At 40.0% G+C, this 21,150-nt stretch overlaps 1 pseudogene; it reads right to left on the bottom strand.

The window, feature by feature from the left end:
* Window positions 1–20,400, bottom strand: part of LOC148139913 (uncharacterized) — a 72,042-nt pseudogene extending 51,642 nt beyond the window's left edge.
* Window positions 20,401–21,150: the final 750 nt, after the last annotated feature.

Raw genomic sequence — 21,150 nt, forward strand, 5'->3', positions numbered from 1 at the left:
TAATATCTATCAAAAGTGAACTATATCAAGGTAAATACTCATTAGTAATTGCTAGTTTTGAAACTAGATCATCCTTTGCTAAATTTATGCTCCCTTGTGGTCATTATTTAATTAACATATTTAATTCTCAAGCTCCATATACCTAACAAAGAATATCTTGCCTTTAATGTATATTCAAAATGTATTTTCTACTCTACAGTCTTACCCATGCTGTTCTGAATTCATGTATTGTTAAAAGGCAAACAAATAATTGTTAACTTCCCTGAATGTGTATCTTCCTAAGTGCCTTTGTAGTCACAAATCTTCTGCCAATGCAGTGACAAAAGGATGAACAGTAAAGTACTCTCCTTCTTTTGTTCAGTGTCAGTTTCTGTCTGATAATCTTTCACTGAAGCAGCGTGGGCATTCTTCTTCATTAAAGGCACTTTATGAATACATGTTGTCATTTTAAAACCAGTAAATTAGTCATTTATCTTAACTGGGACCCTGTTGTGCATATATTAGCCTACAAATGAGATTGCACAGCACCCACTTTTGCACAGTGAAAAATTCACTGAAAGCCTTGGAGTCATAAGCATAGTTCACGGATCTGATTTCTCGGAGTAACAAGGCTGCTGCTGGATTAGGAGCAAATTACTGCAGATGCTGGAATCTGCACTGAAAAAAATAAATGCTGGAGATCACAATGGGTCAGACAGCATCCATGGAGAGCAAGCTCTTGAAGAGTCATCTAGTCTTGAAATGTTAGCTTGTTGTCTCCCCATGGATGCTGTCTGAGCCGTTGTAATCTCCAGCATTTGTTGTTAACAATGCTGCTGAAATAGACTGTCTTTTAAAAATGTCTAAGTCAATCAAAAAATGAAAGACTAACATTTAATGAACATAAAGCCAAGAGAAACAGGTATATCCCCACATTTTCTGCCTTTCTCCCTCTTAGTCATGGGTTCTAGTCACCTGAAACTTTCCTCTCCACATGATCTGCAATCTGCCTTACTGGATGTTGCTTTTGACTTAAGTACACTGGTTGTTATGGTATCACCTTTAGAGTGACAACCCTTTAAAAAGCTCAACATCAAGTGCCCAGATGATACCCATTCACCACAGTAAACAGGCTCTCTGCATTTTAGCACTTAAAAAACAGACTGTCAGTCTGAAGAAGAGTCAAACTGGACTTGAAACATTAACTCTTGACAAAGGTGCTGCTAGAGTTGTTGCATTTCTCCAGCATTTTTTTCTGTTGTTTAAGAGTTCCAGCATCCAAAACATTTTGCCTTTATTTGTGTGTATGAAGATTATTCTGTATTCTATGTATTAGCTTAGCTGGAAACAAACACAAGCAATCTTGTCACATCCTGATGAAGGAGCGTCGCTCCGAAAGCTAGTGTGCTTCCAATTAAACATGTTGGACTATAACCTGGTGTTGTGTGATTTTTAACTTTGTCACATCCTGATACACAAGAAGACCAATATCATCCTCTCAGTTATCAGAGTAGTACCTTTACTTTGTGCACACAATGAAGAGACATAAATGATGACTGGTTAGATTTACCTACACGCAGGCAGATTATTTTAAAAATAAAGCTTTGAAGTATTTTTGTCCAGTGAGTCTTTTTAATGAATTTAAATGCTGCAATATACCCTTGTGTCCCAAATTTGGTATCTTCTTCCTGAACAGATTTAATAAGTTGTGACAAATCTAAACAATGCATATCTGCCCTATTAACTAATTTATCAGTCCTGCTTTGAAATTTATTTTCACAATGGAGTTTTGTCCAGAAATAACTCAGTACTTCAAGGAGGTGGTGAAAAATAAAGGCACGGATGAGTTTATGAGGAATTGCCTTGACCAAGGCTTGTTCAAATATAAGAGAAAGTGAAGACTGCAGATGCTGGAGATCAGAGCCGAAAATGTGGTGCTGTGGAGCAGGAGACTGATGAAGTGCTTATGCCGGAAATGTCAATTTTCCTGCTCCTCAGATGCTGCCTGACCTGCTGTGCTTTTCCAGCACCACACTTTTCATCTTTGGTCAAATATAGACACTGAATTGTTCAATGCTGTGTTGTAAGATTTTAACAAAAGTAGTAAAGTAAAAATGTAACAGGATTTCAGAAGGGGGAGTTTCTGGAGAATGAGACTTAGATGAGTTGAGGCACTGTTGACAAGGTGAAAAAAGAGGGATACAACACAACCTAGAGTTAATATGGCAGAGTCATTCAAGACTGCAAGAGATTTATCATCCAAAAAAAAAATTAGAGTGATGGAAATGTTCTAGTTAGAATGATCTGTATATCTGATCTTTATTCTTTTATTAGTTTTTGGAGTTTAGAACGTAGGTATAAGAAAAGGAATAAGTGGTCCATTTGCTTGTTTCATACTTAGATACATTCTTTCTCCCTTTGGTGAATAATGCAGAAGTATTGCAATGATCAACAGGCAACTATCAGCCTGTTGAACTACATGACAAATGCTACCATCTGCTAAGGCTGAAGATTTCCTACTGGTCCATTGATCCTTTCCCACATCTTCTTGGTAAGATGAACAGTCTACTTTCATAGCCTCTCACTTACCAATAAAATCTCTTGGGAACCAAAATTTTTTTAAAAATTAACTAAGAGTTCCAATTTAGGAAGTATTCTATGAACTCCATCTCTAATCTCCAGAGGAAATTAAATTTTAAGGAACAAGTTGAATTTGGCACAATTGCAAGATGTGCAAACCCCAAAGTGTTCTGATCAAACTAATATCACAGAAACAGATTATCGGGTCACATTCTCATTGCTATGCATTAGCTATTCCATATGCTATAGTACAACAGTGAGTACAATTCAAAATTTGCTTTGATGTATTTTGGGATGTCAAGAGTTGGTGAAACACATTTTATAGATTTTTGTAGTGAAACCATTATCTTTGCACAAGCTGTTTAATTGTGACCATCTGTACAAAGAATGATCGCTCAACCTCATTTTTATCCTTTTGGAATCTATATGAATGTTCTTGGTTTGCACTGATATATCTACTTCATGTCACTCATTTCACTGAACACATTGCCGCTAGGCCATTATTTTGCAGATCTCAAACAAACCTGGTCAAAACCTGCTATTTTCCACACCAATAAAGGCCTGAGCTCTCTCAACCCATTTAAGTTGTAAAGAGCTGTTAAACTTGGATTGAATTTGCTGATCTTTCCCAGAATCTTTTGTTAACATTATGTCACATCCAAGTTGAATGAACTTTTGTTTTGGTAAGGTACATGCAAATAAAGGTGTGTAGAGTGTAGTGAATAATGTTCTTATTGTATATGAATAGCTTATTGGGATGTGGAAGGGCTCACACTATTCTTAAACAGTCATAAGCTTCTTCTTTCTGAATGTAATTGTAATGTTACTGCCCATAGCAACAAAATCAATTCTTCCCCATATATAACAAGTTTGTTATTTCAAGATTTTTAAAGAATATTTTCTCATTGAGGAAGAACTTGATCTTTTAAAGTGCTAGATGAAGCTAAAAATAACTTAGTCTACGTGGTGTAAAGTTTAGAATCGCATTTTACTCTGTTCAGTTTTATTTCATATTTATTTCAATTGAAAGGCATGTATGTTAATGACTAATCTGACTGTATCAATTTCTTAGGTCTCAGTTTTGATGCAGAAATGCATGGGATGGAAGTGTCCAACGTCATGTGGGAATGCTACCACTTTACCACAAGGCCACCTAATCATTCTACTGAGATATATTTAATCAACCTGGTCAGATGTGTTATGATACACAGATGGTGCTTGTACACCCGGAAGTCTTAGCCCAGAGATAGGGGCACTACCACAATGCCACAAGACCCTATGTCTTCTTTTCTATGCTGAGTCCAAAGGCCCATATAATTAGCAATGGTAGGGGATAAACCACAAGTTAGTCTGAATGAGAAGAGGCACTTGTCTTAAAAACAAGATATAGTTAATTGCACGATGGAAATATGCAGAAAATATACTGAAAAGTAGAGTATACTAACAAATACTATCAGGAGCCATAGCTGACACATCTGTCTCCATTGGGATCTTGTGCTAGAGTACTTCTTGCTTCATCCAAAGATAGTCTGGTGTTATCAGATTGGATGGAGCTTGACAACACATCAATGTTAACTCTTTCAAATGTATTACCTTATGTAACAAATATGATGCCAAAATGTTAAGCCAAAATTGAAATTGGAGGATCTTGGATTTGGAAGCAATAAAGAAAGCAGTGTCAGTATGGATTCAGGATGATTATATGTTTTGCCTCATTTAATGCTTTTTTTAAAAATAATTGTGCTTCTCAGACAGTCTGCATTGACTCTGGTTACATAGGCAACTTCTACACACACAGTGCGGAGGTCTGCAAAGTGGCAAGAAAGGTTAGAGGAAACAGCTTCTCGAGTCATAGAGTCACACAGCTCACGGAAACACACCCTTCGGTCCATCTCATCGATGCCAACCAAGCTTTCCAAACTAAAGTCTCATTTACCTGGACCTCAGGGTTCATATACATGATTCTCTGAAGGTGGCCAGGCAATTTGAAACAGCTGTTAAGAAGGCTTATCAGATCTTCGGGTTTATAAATAGAGGCATGGAGTATAAAAGCAAGAAATTTATGCAACACCTCTACAAATCATTGATCTGACCCCATTTGGAGTACTGTGTTCAGTTCTGGGCAACTTTTTAAGGGAAAATATTAAAGCCCCTGTCCTCATGGCAGTGAGGCATTTCCTGAAGACAGGATGATTATGCCAGGTCCTGAGAGTAGGTCAACATGGCTGGATTAAATCACTTCACACTAGCACATCCTCTTCCTTCATACTTCCTGACATCTCCAGCCATTCAACAACCACTCCCACAAACCCACAGCCTTGTCCAATCTTATGGCTCTCCCTCACCTTCATTTTTGCCAAATGTACCATATCCGTCAGTAAACATTTGGAATTGCATTCAGTTGTAGGCCTGTTTATTCCTTCATTGTAGGCAGAGAGCAAAAGAAACCAAAAATAAGGTAAAAAAATTGGAGTTAAATTTAATCCATTGCAACTATTGATTGATTGACAGTCTGTGACAGTCATATCTCAAGAATAAATAAAAGTATTTTCAGGCTTATTCCATGAAAAGAGATGGATGGATCAGGAACAAATTCCAACTTTCCATGGGGACAGGAACGAAATAGAAAAAGACCCATATATGGGTCACCAAGATTGTTAAAGAAGCTTAGAGATTCTGGAGAAAATGTTGGATGTCATTTTGGCAATCATGTAACATGATCCACTGGTGTTGGGAAATGTTACATCATGGGGTAAACCCTCCTGCTTAATTTAAACCAGCGACACAGAAAAGATTTATCCCGTGCAGTAATCTGTGAAAATTCGAGAGGCTAAGAACTAGTTAAAGTAAAAGAAACAACTTTATTTCTTAAAGTATAACAGAGAATAATTAACTAACAACTATTCACAACTCCTTCCTCTAACCTATCCTTTACTTTCCTGTCTATAATACTGATCCAGTAAAACCCCTGACTAAGATGTATCAAAAACTCGAATTTCGAATCCAGCCAGCTTTCAAATCTTCTCTTTGTATCTTCCTCTGTCTTCTTTTCTTCTTCTTAGGGATTTCTGTTTCACAGGTCAATAATCGATAAAGGTACCTTTAAGAGAACTATTCTATGGGCAGTCTGCATGTGTTGGCAGCTTGGCAGTTGTCCTCCAACTGTTCAAATTTTCCTGGTCTTATATCCCAAAGCATCAGATTGTTTCATTGGTCTTTAATATTGTCAATACACTAAATTCAAACTTGATTAGAGGTTGGTATTTTGGGAGATACTTTAAACTGATTGGCCGAATTCAGATTTGTTTTTTGTCTCCAGGCAACCAACATCAGCTGCTGGACCGAAAGGTTACATTATGTCTTGTTCAGAACACTTGGTGTTGTATCAGGTAGCTCAGCTAGCTTTAACTTGCTTAAAGATATAGTACCCCTTACACCTTCATAACAAAATCATGGATCATTAATATTATTATTACACAGAATTTTGTATCAGTACATAAAATTCTTTCAATTGAGCTATGGAATGAAATATTGCATTTAGTACTTTGGATTGAACCTTATCTCATCTAATGGTCCTTCTGTCTGCTTTCCATTGATTGAAGCACCATTTGTGTGAAAGGCATCGACTTTCCAGAAAATAGAGGACATTGTGAAGGTGACCTTGGTCAGAGAAGTAGGTTTTATGGAAAACTTTATCAGAGGTTACACATGTATGGAGGCAACGAGGTGTATGCAATTTCAAAGCTTATAGCCTGTATTGTTGAAAGTACAACCATGAATGTTCTTGTGCTCGAAAAAACCATACATGGAACTGTTTAGTGCATTCAACTGGATTGTGGGAACTTGGATTCCTATAGCCATTGGATTATGCCAGAAAGATCAGCACAAAACTCATGAACTGCTTGGTCAATCCAAAATAGAAAATAAATCCTGCATAATGCAGAGGACCTTCATCTGCATAAATCAATTCCTACTTAGAATACCACTGGCAATTATTAGGAGGCAGTGTTGTAGCAATTATGTTATTGAGTTGTAACCCAGAACCTAATCTAATGTTTTGAGGGCATGGCTGTGAATCTCATCATGATGTTTGGTGAAATTTGAATTCAGTTTATAAAAAAAAAATCCTGGGGAGAAAAGCTAATCTTATGATAATCATTTTGCCACTGTTGACTGTTGTAACAAAAAACGTGTTCACTAATGCTATAGTGTTAGGGGCATTAGTCAGAGAGAAATGGGTCTGGGTTGGGTTACTTTTCAGAGGGTCGGTGTTGACTGGAAGGGCCGAAGGGTCTGTTTCCACACTGTCGGGAATCTAATGTGCTTTAGGGAACAAAATTTGCTGTCCTTGTCTGATCTAGCCTACATGTGACTCCAGACACGCAGCCCCAGTCCATTAGGGATGGGAAATAACCATTAACCTAACTAGCAACATCTGCATTCCATGAATTGTTTTTGTAAAAAATGTTGCTAAAGTGAATGCTGTCTTCTGCATTACTAAATTGGTCCATCAGAGGTTTCGGTGTATGTCCTACCCATCATTCTGGAGAGAACAGTAAGCAGCCTAATCCCAGAAAATGGATGCTTCACTGTCGAATTTCAAAGTCTATATGTGTTCAGGAACTCATAAGAACGTTGGTAACAGTGCCAGACACCCATTCTCTCAGCTTTTTTTCCTCCACACATTTGATATCTTTATTTCATTAAAACAAAGAAGTCGGAGGCTGGAAATTTGAAACAAAAACAGAAATCGCTGGAGAAACTCAACAGCTTCAAATCAGGCCTGAAGAAGTGTCACTCGTCTCAGAATATTAACTCTGCTTTCTCTCCCCAGATGCTGCCACACTGGCTGAGATTCTCCATTCATTTCTGTTTTTGTTTCAAGATCATTGTTTACCCAGAATGATGGTATTCATTTTGGCAGTATGATATTGTGAGATTTTTCAGCAACTGCTGCTTTGGGCTATTTTTAATAATTCTTTCAAACATTGCTTCAAACCTAAAAGCTTTCCATTTCATTACAATTTCTTAAGTGTAATGTTCTTGGGGATTGTTACATTGTTGAATGTCAAAAATTTTTGACAGGCACCTATTTAAACAATTAAGCTTGAAATTAGATTGCTTCGGAGTGTGAATGTGATCATGAAAATGCTGGTGGTTTTATTTCATATAGAAGATCAATGTATTGATGCATTCATATAACATTCTAATTGAACTTCAAGGACGATTCCATTCAGTTATTGTGTTGACATGAACAGAGAAGTGCTCAGGTGTAATTGTGTTTTAGATACATCTGCTAAAGCTCTAAATTCATCACTACAGTGCTCAGAAGTTGTAAAAGATATTAAATCTAAACCATAAAAGCAACACATGTTGCAGTTTGATGGCATTGAATTGAACACACATTTACAGTTTATCTATTGTCACACATGGTTAGCATACTCCTCATCATATTGTATAATCTATGCTGCCACTGATCGACTGTGAAACTCTGAATTTTCATCAGGATCCTATAGATAATTGAACTGTTGCACAATATCAGACAGTGACACCTATCCCCACCTCTTCTATCATCTAACATGACCTGCTCTGCTGAAGTGGTGGAGGTGCCCACAAATTGCAAGCACGACACTTTTACGTTGAGCAAGAATGGAGTCAAACCACATCTTGTATGTGTGTGCATTTTGAGGGGAGAGTTGACCATTTAAATTGCTAACTTCCTCTAAACTGCTATGTAGATTTTGATATCTTTGTAGAATGGAACCTGAGGTATGCAGAGTAGACCAGTTAAGAATATGAACTTTGTATATTCATTTGAATAGCAGTTGTACCCCTTCAGAGAGATAAGGTAATCCTGGTATCATGACACCTACAGTGCAGGAACAAGTGTCCTTGATCTTGGATGGCAGGTATCCTTTGTGGGTTTAGGATACCTTTGGTTTGATGTGCAGATGTCAGGTACTATTTGGGAATATTAAAAGTAGCAATAAATGAGTTTTTAAAAGTGCACATGTGTCAAGAGAACTGTAACAACATTGAAACAAAATGCCAAAGCTGGCAAAGAACTGTCAAAAGGTTGTGATGTTAAGAATAATCAGACATTTCAATTGGTATGTTAATGCATATCTATCACAAGATTTACGTTACATGACTGATTACCCAACCTATAATTTTCATAGTGTGCTTTTTGTCAAGCGAGCAGCTTTATGTACAGCTCACAGGACTTATGGATTAGAAATGTTTGTTTTCTTAGCAGAAGTTGTTGGTGGAGGAAATGCCTGTTTGATCTTCAGAAAGTGAGTGAGTCACCATCTTGTTTTGCTGCAATCAATATGAAGTCAGCACACCTGCAGCAATGTGAGAGAAGAGCTCCAGTAATACAACTCCACCATAATGAAGAAAAATATAAAATTGCTCCATATTAAAACAGTGTGAGACTTGAAGGGAAACCTTTAGGAGTGCTGCCCTTATTCTCCAAGGAAGTGAGGTTTGTCTGGCATGGAAGGTAGTACCAAAGGAGTCTTGGCAAGTTACTGCAGGGCATCTAATAGATGGTACCCAAGAGTGCCACTGTGCACTGGTGATGAATGGAATGTATGTTTAAAGTGTTGGATGAGTTGCCCAAAGAGTGCATTGCTTTGGATGGTGTCAAGTGTCCTGATTGCTTTGACAAGGATAAATGAGGGAGGTCAACACATAGCTTGAGGGACGGTGAGGGAGGCAGGGAGTTTACGCTTTTTGGACATTGTAATCATTTTTGGGAAATGAGAAAGCTGTTCAGAAGTGATGGGTATCACCTGGGTAGAAATGGAACTACTGCAATCTCCTGGCTGAAAGAGTAAATAGGGTCACATAGGTAGCTTTAAATTTGTAAAGCACGAGGTAACAACGTGGGCGGCACGGTGGCACAGTGGTTAGCACTGCTGCCTCGCAGCGCCAGAGACCCGGGTTCAATTCCCGACTCAGGCGACTGACTGTGTGGAGTTTGCACGTTCTCCCCGTGTCTGCGTGGGTTTCCTCCAGGTGCTCCGGTTTCCTCCCACGGTCCAAAGATGTGCAGGGTCAGGTGAATTGGCCATACTAAATTGCCCGTAGTGTTAGATAAGGGGTAAATGTAGGGGTATGGGTGGGTTTCGCTTCGGCGGGTCGGTGTGGACTTGTTGGGCCGAAGGGCCTGTTTCCACACTGTAATCTAATCTAATCTAAAACTAATCAATATATCAATCAAATCTGAGCTTTAGATACTCTGTATAGGGAAGCAGAAAGTTACCTAAACACAGTCAGGATTCTGGGTAATCCAAGATAGAGGATGGGCAATAATTGTGACTATAAGAGATTCTCCTTTTTTGAGGTATGTTAGATGTTGGAGCTCAAATTCCAGGAGTAGTAATTACTGTTATATAAGCTGTTGCGTTGTTTTGGAACTTTGGGAAAAAATAAATCAAAACAATGTCACTTCAAAAAGGAGGAAGAGAGAGACGAAGGCAGAGGCTACATGGTCAGTGAATCAAACGCGATAGAAACTTACACTGCTGTCCTACAGCAGTGAATCTGCACAGCTACTGTCTTTGCTGTTTGAGTTCAAGTATGTCGGGACATCAAGTGCATCTCAGGAAAATTAACAAACAGCGAAATTCACAGTTGACCTCAGAGGAATCTGTCAGGGAGAACTCACAACATGGGAGCAGCTAAGTGCACAGTTTTAAGTATAACTTTGCTGGGTTTTTTTGGAAATCAACAATAGTGAGTAGAGAGGCTTCTTTTTATTGAGATGTCTTTTGATCAAATTTTAAAAATATGAAATATATATACTAAGTTAGCCTGGAGCAGTGATTTTTAGAGCAATAAAACTGTGTTACTTTCTGGGTCTGTAGATTGTTATGGTGCAAAGATGGCCTTTAGTAGAATGATGTGCTCTTCCTGATGGATGTGGGAGGTGAGGGAGAATTTCCATGTTACTGATAATTATGTTTGCAGCAAGTGTGTTTGGTTGCGAATCCTATCAGATCATATGGAATGTTGGAGCGACAGTTGGAATGACAGTGGCAATGAGGAATTTACAGGAGCTAGGAGGTGTGATGGATGATAGTTATAGGAAGGGAGAAAAACCACAGATACAGTCAGGTGGATGGGTTACCTTCACAAAACATAGGAGAGGGAGGCGGGTAATGCAGGTGTCTCCTGTGGCTATCCCCATCTCAAACAACAATGCTGTTTTGTAAAATTAAGGAGAGTGATGGACTCTCAGGGGAATGTAGCATGAACAGCCAAGTTTCTGGTATTGTGACAAGCTCCAATGTAATGCAGGGTATGTCAGGTTCCAAGCGATCGATTGTGATACGGGACTCTCTAGTCAGAGGCACAGACAAATGTTTCTGTGACCGACTGCAAGAAATCGGAATGGTGTATTGCCTCTTGGTGCCAGAATCAAGGATGTCTCAGAGAGGGTGCAGACTGATTTCAAAGGGGAAACGGCACAGTAGGATGTCATTGTACACATTGGAACTAACAAGAAAGGAAGGGAAAAGAATGAGATTCTGAAGGGAGAACATAGAAAGTTAGGCAGAAATTTTAAAAGGAGGTCCTTGACAGTAGTAATATTTGGATTACTCCCAGTGCTATGAACTAGTGAGGTCAGGAATAGGAGGATAGAGCAGATGAATGTGTGGCTGAGGGGCTGGTGCAGGAGAGTAGGGTTCACATTTTTGGATCATTGGAATCTCCTCTAGGATAGAAGTGACCTATATAAGAAGGATGGATTGCACCGGAATTTGAAGGGGACTAATATACTGGCAGGGAGATTTGCTACATCTGCTTGGGAGCATTGGAACTAGTCAGGTGGGGGTTAGAACCCAGAGAGATAGATCAGTCTGAGACTGGTACAGTTGGGAGTAAGTCAAATAGACAGGGCGGGCAGAAACAAAGCAGAGAATGAGGTAGAACAGATAAATTAAATTGCATTTATTTCAATGCAAGAGGCATAACAGGGAAGGCAGATGAACTCACGGCATGATTAGGAACATGGGACTGAGATATCATGGCAATCATAGAGATGTGGTTCAGGGATGGACAGGACTGGCAGCCTAATGTTCCAGGATATAAATGCTACAGGAAGGCTAGAAAAATAAATATGGACAAAACTGGAGTATCTTGGATGATAAAGAACATTGATGAGAAAATAAGGAAGAAAATAAAGGCATGTGATGCATACTGGAATAATAATAGCAATAGAAATCAGAAATGGTATCTCAAATGCAGGAGAACATCTAAAACTGAAATAAAAAAGGCTAAGAGGACTCATGAGGATAGGATGGCAGGCCACACTAAAACAAATAATAAAGTTTTCTTAAAATATATTAGTAGAAAAATATTAGTGACAGATGGAATGCAGATAGGAACAAGCAGGCTAAGGTGCTCATTAAATCAAAGGGGTTCTGCCTTTACCAAACTAGATAATGATGGTAAAAGAGAAAATGCTGGAAAATCTCAGCAGGTCTGGCAGCATCTGTAATGAGAGAAAAGAGCTGACATTTCGAGTCTAACTGACCCTTTATCAAAGCTTTCACAAAGAGTCAGTTAGACTCAAAACGTCAGCTCTTTTCTCTCCTTACAGATTTTGCCAGACCTGCTGAGATTTTCCAGCATTTTCTCTTTTGGTTTCAGATTTCAGCATCTGCAGTAATTTGCTTTTATTTAGATAATGACGGTAATGGTCCAGTTGAAAACGTGAGCATTGAGCAACTGAGCAGTATAATGATAGGTAAAGAAAAGGTGCTAAAATGGTTGGCAGCTCTCCAGGTAGAGAAGTTGCCAGGCCCGGATGGGATGCATCATAAGTTTCTGAGAGAGGTAAAGGAGCAAATTGTGGAGCCATGGACAGAAATTTTCCAGGCATCTCTGAACACCGTATTAGTCCCAGGGAACTGAAGGATTGTACATATGACACTGCTTTTTTAAGAAAGCAGCAAAGGATAATACAGGACTATAAACCTTTCAGCTTGCCATCAATTTTGGGAAGACTGATGGATGCCATAATACAGGATAAGATAAATATACATTTGGAGAAAAATAAGTTAATACTTGACAGTCAATATGGTTTTGGCAAGGGCAGGTCATGCCAGACAAATTCAATTGAGTTCTTTGACAAAGTGAAACAGGCAGTGGATGAGGGTAGTGGTGTGGATAATTTATATTTAGAAAGCATGGCAGGTTGGTTAGACAATTAGAAAAGTTTGGGCTTGATGGATCTTTAGCAGCGTGGTTGAGAAGTTGGCTAAAAGATATGACATAGGGATAGAGGAAAAGTATAGATGGGTATTTTACAGACTGGAGGCAAGTTGCAAGTGGTGTTCGCCTTGATTTTTTGATTTATAAAAGCAATTTAGTGGATGTGGAGGGCAACATTTCAAAATTAGCGGATGAGAGTAAGTTAGGGAAAATAGTAAATTGTAAGGATGATGCCGAGTGGCTTCAGAGGGACATTGACAAGTTGGCCAAATGGCCAGACACCTGGCAGATGGTTTTTGATGCAGAGAAATGTGAGGTGTTGCATTTTGGTAGAAGAAACATGCAGAGGATAGTACAGCCTCAATGGTATAACTCTGGGGGAGTACAGGAGCAGAGGGACTTCAGGGTCAAGTACATAATTCTCTGAAGATAGCCAGGTAAGGTAAAATGGTTGTCAAGAAGGCATATAATATCCTTGGGTTAATAAATAGAGGTGTATAGTAGAAAAGCAATGTAGGAATGTGTCATCTCTGCAAATCATTGGTCAGATCATATTGTGTTCAGTTCTGGGTATCTTATTTAGGGGAGGATATCAAAGCCTTGGAGAGAGTGTAAAGGAGACTTAATAAAATTATGCCAAGAATGAGGAATTTTAGGTACCAGGAAATATTTAGAGAAATTGGATTTATTCTCCTTCAAACAGAGAAGATTACGAGGTAATCTTACTGAGGTGTTCAAAATTATGAAAAAAATTAACAGGAGAAGAAGGATATTCTGTTTCCACTAGGTGATATATCAGTAACTAAGGACCTTAATTGTCAGCAAGAGAGGTAGGAGTGAGGTGAGAAGAAACTTCATTCCTCGGAGAGCAGTGGAGGTGGATTCAATAGGAGGTTCAAAGAGAGTTGGATATATATTTGATAATGATAAATTTAGAGGGCTGCGAAGACCAGGCTGGATGACTCTTTTGGGAGGTGAGACAGACACAATGTGTTAAGTGGCTTCCCTCTGTCTGTGAAATTCTAAAATTCTGTGAACTCATCCTGGTAGGTGCAGATTGCTTCATCACATTCTTGACTTGTACTTTTCAGATGTTGGAAAGCTTTGGATAGTTAAGAGGTGAGTTATTCATCAGAAAATATCTTCTGAATTCTCTGGGGTTTATCCAATCAAGTTTTTGGTGAATGTTAACCATTACAATATTGATGGTGGAGGCTAGTCATAATTGCAATAAATGTCAAAAGAACATGGTTCGGTTCTGTCTTGTGAATAGCCACAGCTGTGTGGTGTAAATGGTGCTCACCACTTCTCAACCAAAGTCTGAATGTTGTCCAGACTTTGCTGCAGGTTAGTATGAACTGTTTCTATAGCTGAGCATTTGGTACTGAGTCTTCAGCAATCACTGGCAAACATTTCTGATCCTAATCGCATGGCAGGAGGAAGTGATTAAAGATGGTTGGCCCTAGGACAATACATTGAGGAACTCCTACAGCAATGTCCTGCTGCCTGGGATGATTGGCCTCCACCCATGACATCCATAGCCATTTTCCTGTGTGCTAGGTATGACGTAAGTGCTGATTGCTGGTAAGTGATCTGTTAAGTGATGCTCAAAATCTTCCACAATGACTTTGTTATTAAGCAGTGGTCACTGTTGAGACTGTGTGTTAAGTCAAATGCTATAGACACCAAAACGTCAAGGAGCTTCCTTAATAATGACACACACTGGGTTAGGAGTAATCAACCATTTAACAATCCTTTGTGCAGATGTTCAATAAAAGACAGGAATGCGCCATTCAGCTCTTCAAGCCTAACCTGCCATTCAATATGATAATGGCTGAAACTCCTGCTCTGTGCTCTATTACTGCTTTCAAGCCATACCTTTTGACTCCTTTAACTTGAAAAACTATATCCAATTCCTTCTTGAGACCATTACACTTTCTGTGGTAAAGAATCCACTGGTTCACCATGCTTTGCGTGAAGAAATCTGTTCGGTATTACCCTGTCTAGTCCTATTAGAAATTTACAAGTTTCTAAGGGATTTCCCTGCTCCCCTCAACTGCCATTTTTCTAAACTCCAGTGAATATAGACTTAACTGATGCTGTCTCTCTTCCTACATCAGTCCAGAAAACAGTGTACAAAATACTCCAGGTGTACTCTCAGCAAATCTCTGTACCATTGGCACAAGATATCCCTGCTCATATGCTGGCTTCAATTCATTGGTTCTGCGCGAAACAATGACCTTTCATCTCCAAGGCAACATCAAACAAAGACCTCTTGCATACCAGGTTAAGTAGGCTCCCAGAGCACAGCTGAAAGCAGCTACTTAGTTTCTGAGTGATCACAAACAATGAGAGCACACTAACACAATTCTCACCTAATAGACCTTGTTTATTAAAGGGTCGGATGAAGCTTTTTCGACATTAACTGCTTCATTCTAATGAGGAAAATAGGACAATATATCTAATTATGACTTTAAAATGAAAACTCATCTTAAAAGCAGGGATCACTTCATTTTAAGTGCTTGCTCTCCTTCAATACAGAGTTCTGAAAGGCAACAGATAGCTAAGATGTATAGGCAAGAAAGCACTAGGTACAATTCATGGTTCACCCAATATTAGCTAATTAGAGTTACGCAATGGTAAGCATGTTCCAAATGGGTTGTTCCAAGACACGTCAGGAAGCTTATTGCTTTCCATGTGATGTGACATGAATGTGCACATCTAAAAGTCCTGTGGTATCTGTGCACTGATCCCAATTCCTACATTGTCAGCCTACACTCATTCTTCATGCATTACAAATGATCATTTGGGAGATGTACTTGTCACCTGGAGAGCAAAAGCCCTTAAAGTATTACTATTCAAAGAAGACAGATCTATGAACTGGCAGGAAAATATTAACCTAACATCATTTCTTATGCAATCCAGCCTTTGATGCAATGCAAAAAGTGTTTAATGTATCCAAGCTGTCAGGGTCTTGCTTTAAATGTTTTATTTGGAAACCGTATTGATAAAAATGACTGAGTGAAGTAATGAATCAGAAAATGAGAAACTGCAATCTCCTGCTGTGGTGATTAAAAAAGTCAACTGAGTTCAGGTATCACCTTTAAGAACACAACCTCACATCAAAACTTTTATTGTGTAGTTGCTCGATGAACTCCAATATAGCTCAGGCTGTAATACTGACTAAGCTTAAAAACAAAATTTTGAAACATGGCTTCTGCTTCTGTATTAAAGATAATACTGAGATAAAAGAAACACAAGCTTTCAATCCATGAATAACGTTTAATGTATTGTTGGCTCTGACATAATGTGATAGTTCTCATCCGATCTCGCATTATAAGAAAATGGCGCATACCATTTAAACTAATGGGGCTGGAATTGTGTTCTTTCCAATACAGGTAAGGAAGTCTGCCTTCTATAAATAACAGTCTAAATTCTTCAATCGCATTAAAGCCAATTCACATTGAAGAAGCACACATGAAAGCAGAATCTGATTAGTTTATCTATTAATCTGAACCTTTTATTTGTTTATTTTTACAATCTATTTCAATGATCTATAATGCTGGAGTTTTTATTTCTTTTTCCAATTTCCCCCGCCCCTATGAATATGAACTTGAGATTCTTTACAAGTGGTGACTTGTAAACTTTTCACCATTTGTTTGAGTACAATAAAGCTAATTCTAAAACTGTAAGGTCTATATTTTAACATCTTTTGTTTTAGCACTTTGATTTAAGATAGCAGCATGTAGCTTTTTAAATGTGTGCCTGAAGGGATTTAATGATTACATTGTAGGCATTTGTGGTGGTTTCTTTTAAACACAGTGAGAAAAAGAGAGCTCCTGGTGTGTTATAGCATTTTGTTTTCATTTGGGGGATGTTTAGATGTTTTGGAGAAGGGAATTCCTTCTGACATGATTTGGAGATGCTGGTGTTGGACTGGGGTGTACAAAGTTAAAAATCACACAACACCAGGTTATAGTCCAACAGGTTTAATTGGAAGCACACTAGCTTTCGGAGCGCTGCTCCTTCATCAGGTGATTGTGGAGGGCTCGATCGTAACACAGAATTTATAGCAAAAATTTGCAGTGTGATGTAACTGAAATTATTCATTGAAGGATTGATTGTCTGTTAAGCCTTTCATCTGTTAGAATACAGTGATAGTTTCACTTCTTTCATGTGTAAATCACAAAACCCTTTTTTTTAAAGTTGCATTCTCGGGTTAGCTGTTAACAATGGTGATAGCGAGACAATATGTTGAAGGTGTTAGCCCCCTGTGTTCTCTGTCTATGACCTGATGTTTAGATTGATTCCAATCTAAAAAGTGAGATAACAGAGTTTTACATAAATTCATGCAGTTTTTGAGCTCAGAGTTCTACATGAATGTATGTGGTTTTTCAGCAAAGTGCAATGTAACTCTGAAAGTACCAAAAAAAAATTCACCACACACAATATATATGTGTGCATGTGGGTCTTTGTCTGTCTGTGTGTGTGTGTCTGTCTGGGGTGGGGGTTGTGAGTGTGAGAAAGTGTGTGTGTGTGTGTGTGTGTGTCATGAATGCAGAGTGTCTTAAGTCTGTGAGGGGGTGCATGTGTGGGAGTATGTGTGTCTATAAGAGTGTGTGTGGGTGTCTGTGTGCACATCTGTGTGTATCTATGTCCGTGTGCATGTGAGTGTGTGTGTGTGTGTAGGAATATCTGTATGTGTGTGTGTAGTGCAATGGTGATCACCTGTAATGTGACATGAACCCAAGATCCCGGTTGAGGCCCTCCCTATGGGTATCGAACTTAGCTATCAGCCTCTGCTCGGCCACTTTCCTCTGCTGCCTGTCCCGAAGTCCACCTTGGAGGATGGTCACCTGAAGGTCTGAGGCTGAATGTCCTGGACCACTGAAGTGTTCCCCAACTGGGAGGGAACGCTCCTGTCTGTTGATTGTTGTGCGGTGCCCATTCATCCGTTTTCGTAGCCTTTGCTCAGTTTCCCCAATGTACCATGCCTCCGGGCATCCCTGCCTGCAACGTATAAGATAGACAATGTTGGCTGAGTCAATGAGTACCTGCCATGTACACTGGTGTTCCCACACATAATAGTGGTATCTATGTCCACAATCTGACATGTTTGGCAGCGTCCACCGTGACAGGGTTGTATGGAGTTGTCCTGAGAGCCGGGCAGTTTGCTACGAACAATGATCTGTTTGAGGTTTGGCGGTTGTTTAAAGGCAAGTAGTGGAGGTGTGGGGAAGGTCTTGGTGAGGTGCTCATCCTCATTGATAATGTGTTGCAGGTCACGAAGAACATGACGTAATTTTTCAGCCCCTGGGAAGTACTGAACAACGAAGGGTACCCTGTCAATTGCAGCCCGTGTCTGTCTCCTGAGGAGGTCATTACGGTTCCTTGCTGTGACATGTCGGAACTGGCGGTCGATGAGTTGAACATTGTACCCCGCTCTTGTGAGGGCATCCTTGAGTACTTCCAGGTGTCCGTCGCGTTCCTCCTCATCTGAGCAGATCCAGTGTATGCATAGGGCTTGTCCATAGGGAATGGCTGTTTTAATATGTTTTGGGTGGAAGCTGGAGAAGTGTAGCATTGTGAGGTTGTCTGTGGGTTTGCGGTAGAGTGTAGTGCTGAGGTGTCCGTCCTTGATGGAGACGCACGTGTCCAAGAATGAGACAGACAGTCGAGAGTAGTCCATGGTGAGTTTGATGGTGGGATGAAACTTGTTGATGTCACTGTGTAGTTTTATCAGTGACTACTCGCCATGGGTCCAGAGGAAGAAAATGTCATCAATGTACCTGGTGTACAATGTCGGTTGGAGATCCTGCATAGAGAAGAAATCTTGTTTGAACCTGTGCATAAAAATGTTGGCATATTGGGGTGTAAATTTGGCCCTTATGGCTGTTCCATGTGTCTGGATGAAGAGCTGGTTGTCAAAGGTGAAGACATTATGATCGAGGATAAAGCGGATGAGTTGTAGGATGGTGTTTGGAGACTGGCAGTTGTTGGTGTTGAGTACTGAGGCTGTTGCCGCGATGCCATCATTGTGGGGGATGCTGGTGTAGAGTGCGGAAACATCCATTGTGACGAGGAATGTTCCCGGTTCGACTGGTCCATGGGTGCTGAGTTTCTGTAAGAAATCCATAGTGTCACGACAGAAGCTGGAGATCCCCTGTACAATAGGTTTCAAGATGCCTTCCACATAGCCAGAGAGATTCTCACATAGGATCCCATTTCCCGACACGATGGGACGTCCCGGTGTGTTGGTTTTGTGTACCTTTGGAAGGCAGTAGAAGTTGCCTACACGAGAAGTACGTGGGATGAGGGCGCGTAGGGAACTCTGAAGGACTGGATCCAAAGTTCTGATCAGTGTGTTTAATTCTCGGATATGTTCTTTGGTCGGATCAGCTGGTAGTTGCCTGTAGTGTTCCTGGTTGTTCAGTTGTCGGTACACTTCCTTGCAGTAATCTATTCTGTTCTGAATGACAACGGCTCCTCCTTTATCTGCTGGTTTGATGACAATGTTGTGATTGGTTTTGAGAGCCTGGATGGCATTGCGTTGGGAACGGGTGATGTTTTGCTCTACCTTATGGGTACGGCTGATGAATCTGGCATTTATATATTTCCTGACAGTTTGAGCATACATGACAAGCGCAGGGCAGCGGCCCTCCGGTGGGGTCCATGTTGACACCTTCTTTGGTCGCTCCTCTACAGATCCCTGTGCTGACTGTTCTAGTTCATCAGTGGGCTCAGTGGGATCACTGCCGGCACCTTGAAAGAATTCCCGGAGTCTCATTCGTCTGATGAACTCCTCTGTGTCTGCTGCCAGAACCAACGTGTCCATTTTGGTGGTGGGGCAGAAGTTGAGACCCCTCCTCAGGACTTCAATCGCTTCCGGTCGAAGGGTGTGGTCCGATAAGTTGACAATAGACTTCCCCGCAGTGATAATGTTGTCTACTGTGGTTCCAGGGCGGGCTTTGCTATTACTGGTGAGAATGCCAAGTTTCTCCAGTTTTTTGTTCTTGGCGTGCATGTACGTGGTGTAGTTCTGTTACCTTGTCTGTTTGGCGATGTCACGTAATTGTACTGATGTATCCTGTGTGCAGGCTGTGAGTGTGGACTCCATCTGAATTTTAAGGTTGTGGCGCTTGCTGTAGAGTTGGTGCATGAGATGATTGAGAAGTTTACGAGAGGGGCGGTGGCAAAGACTCTCTGCGTTGTCTGTGTTGTAGGTCGACCTAAGTGGGTTCGTGATCCGTAATCCTTTCGGGATCTTTCCTGCTTGCCTGCATTCCTGTAGAAACTTGATGTCTGTGTCGATATGTGCGATCTTCTTGGAGATCCTCTCCACTTTAAGCCGGCAGTTAGTGGTGTCGATAGTAGTCATGATTCAGAGATGCCGGTGTTGGACTGGGGTGTACAAAGTTAAAAATCACACAACACCAGGTTATAGTCCAACAGGTTTAATTGGAAGCACACTAGTTTTCGGAGCGACGCTCCTTCATCAGGTGATTGTGGAGGGCTCGATCGTAACGCAGAATTTATAGCAAAAATTTGCAGTGTGATGTAACTGAAATTATACATTGAAGAACTGATTGTCTGTTAAGCCTTTCATCTGTTAGAATACAGTGATAGTTTCACTTCTTCCATATGTAAATCACAAAACCCTTTTTTTTAAGTTGCATTCTTGGGTTAGCTGTTAACAATGGTGATAGCTAGACAATATGTTGAAGGTGTTAGCCCCCTGTGTTCTCTGTCTGTGACCTGATGTTTAGATTGATTCCAATCTAAAAAGTGAGATAACAGAGTTTTACATAAATTCATGCAGTTTTTGAGCTCAGAGTTCTACATGAATGTATGTGGTTTTTGAGCAAAGTGCAATGTAACTCTGAAAGTACCAAAAAAAAATTCACCACACACAATATATATGTGTGCATGTGGGTCTTTGTCTGTCTGTGTGTGTGTCTGTCTGGGGTGGGGGTTGTGAGTGTGAGAAAGTGTGTGTGTGTGTGTAGTGAGTGCAGAGTGTCTTTAGTCTGTGAGGGGGTGCATGTGTGGGAGTATGTGTGTCTATAAGGGTGTGTGTGGGTGTCTGTGTGGGTGTCTGTGTGTATCTGTGTCCGTGTGCATGTGAGAGTGTGTGTGTGTGTAGGAATATCTGACATGAATACTGTAAAAGTACAGTGTGGGTTAATAGGATTATAGTTTACTGTGGTTTTCAAAATCGTTAGTCTTGTATATGTAAATAGTTTTGTTTATTCTATTTCACCTTCATTTATTTTGTGCAGTAGCCTTCTGTTTTATTGTTAAAACCAAATCTATCACATTGAATGCTTATAATTCAGTGAGATACCACATTATTACAAAGAAAAA

This window comes from Chiloscyllium plagiosum, unplaced genomic scaffold (genome assembly GCF_037043375.1).
Source record: "Chiloscyllium plagiosum isolate Xiang-an unplaced genomic scaffold, Cpla_swu_hap1 HiC_scaffold_36, whole genome shotgun sequence".
NCBI lineage: Eukaryota > Metazoa > Chordata > Chondrichthyes > Orectolobiformes > Hemiscylliidae > Chiloscyllium > Chiloscyllium plagiosum.